The sequence below is a fragment of the Varroa destructor genome, unplaced genomic scaffold (genome assembly GCF_002443255.2).
Source record: "Varroa destructor unplaced genomic scaffold, Vdes_3.0 BEIS01000004.1, whole genome shotgun sequence".
Taxonomy (NCBI): domain Eukaryota; kingdom Metazoa; phylum Arthropoda; class Arachnida; order Mesostigmata; family Varroidae; genus Varroa; species Varroa destructor.
The window spans coordinates 26,964,675-26,966,988 of record NW_019211457.1 but is presented as its reverse complement, the minus strand read 5'-3'; positions in this window follow the sequence as shown (position 1 = coordinate 26,966,988).

Here is a 2,314-nt window from a genome sequence, read left to right as displayed (position 1 = left end):
CTTCGTCGCGTCGCTGTTGTCGCTAGCCAGAAAATGTGCACAACGCCTTCGCATCTCAGTCAGTGGCTCGTTCCCTTCTTTCACACTTTCTGCTACAGCTGTAGTAATCCTAGCAAATGATGCACAAAGTATTACACTCTTCGTATCGAACAGCACGGAAAACTACGGCACAGAACATCATAGCGCAACAAAACTGCGTGCTCGCACCATAGCACCCTATCCAATGTTACTTGTATTAACGTAGTTGTTGTTCGAACACCAGCATGAACACACACGTACACACTTCGATACATATAACTGCAGCGACGGCACTGGCCTGCTGTGTTATTGTCGTGCCATTCTGTTCACGACCGCAGACGCCTGCTCGTTGGTCTGCCCGCCACTCGTGTCTTGTATCGTCCAGCTGCCGCTTCCCTTCCTATATTTTCTTTCTTGTATGCATCCGTTACGTTCTTTGCCATGTGTTTCAGCTGCGCTTTTTATCTACTGTGATTATTACTGTACTATTGTTACTGCTGTTGGCGATTCTCTGCACTAAGCAATGGCCCGTTGGCGTTCGTCTCTACCCGGGCTGTTCCCTCTTTCCACAACGCACGAACGGCACGACGAATGGCCGGAAAGCGAACGATCCAATCCGAACAAAGTATAATGCAGAGTCAAATAGACGGTCTATGTTAGGACCTTACGGCCGTCGTTGCCTTAGTACTCTGGCCCCAGCAAAAAGAACGCTATTAACTTCACGGAACCTCCGACAAAGTAAGATGCATTAGCCGCCTCTGTGGCTACTTGTTCTGCAGCTGTTCCTACTATAGGTTTAAATTTTGTTCCGTAGCATAGGGCACTCAAAGTCAGATTTAGATACAGCGAGAGCGTTCGGAACACAGGCGCACGCACAGGTTAGGGCAGGCAACACGTTAATCAACATATGACTGACCCGTTTGTTGGCAAAAATGGTCAGATAAGTCAATACAAAACACGGCATCGAGAAATACGCAGCCAAGTACGTATTCGTAGCTAGGCAGAACACACGTACACGAAAATACGACTGACTGTACGACGAACACACGGGCTGATTCGGAAGCTGGTTTTACCCCCCCCTCTCCCTCCCTCCTTATATATATATATATATATCACGCTTGCATAGGAAATATTCCACTTTACATCTAGCCTGCGCCACTGTGATTTTCTCGGTCGGCCGATACCTGTGCTACGGCCGACGTGGAAAGGGTCGCGTTCTAAATCGCAGCAGGCGATAAAAAGCAAAAGAAGAAGGAGATTAGCAGAAGGCAGCAAGGGAAAATGGCTGCATTCTGTTCTGCCTTTAGAAGGTAAAGCTGGGGAAAAGACCAACCAACAGATGGTAAACGCCCTCGACTCTAAGATTGTATAAGAGCACTCATTATATGAAAAAGTATATATATAGAAAAAATATATATAGAAATATAGAGAAAAGATAAGCAACGTTTGAATCTCAAAGAGAAAGGAGCAGGGGTATAAGGTAAGATGGGAACGTATAGCAGACGAAATTAGAAGCTGATTTCGTATGTTGACGACACAGGAAGGGGGCACGTAGTCCGCTATGGAGAGGACAGCGTGCAGAAAGGGACATCTTAGGTAGTATAATGTGATATAAGGCTAAATTGAAATTTCGGACATTAGCCAGTACGATTTAAGAAGATGAAACGTGTCTCTTTGCATTTATGAAAACAAAAATACGGCAAATTTAGTTGTGCTGCGTTGTAAGGCAATATTCCGGTGCATTATTTTGGTGTCGTCTTCACCCTCAAATGAGTATTTACAAACAATTGAAGAAGGAATAATCTCGAAATGCAATCTAGGGAACTAGTTCATTTTTCATAACTTATTATGTTGGCGCGAAATTCTGGACATACTACTCGAATATAGGTAAATGTACTGGAAGAGGGAACTTACAAGATTAACTAGCCTAATAATTTTACACCATCCGCTTGACACATGGTAAGAGCCACTTTCGAGCTCTCTAACACGTAGGTACTGCTCACCTGCGAGTCGCGCCAAGAGATGTAGGGCGCGATTCAGCGAGGGGCCATCGATACCTGCCACTCATGAACCTCTGCTCACTTGCTGTTAAATAAAACTAGAGAAAAAATCCGACCTTGATACGAAAGAATAATTTCCAGTAGTTTTTACCGAAAAGGAAGGAATGTTCCTTGCACTCAACTTTTACAATGGCAGCAATTGTAGCATACCTGAAAGAAAGGGCCAAAGGACCGAAGATTTCGTTGTCAATTATAGGTATCGCAGAAAGGATTAATCTTAGCAAACGGACCAATAG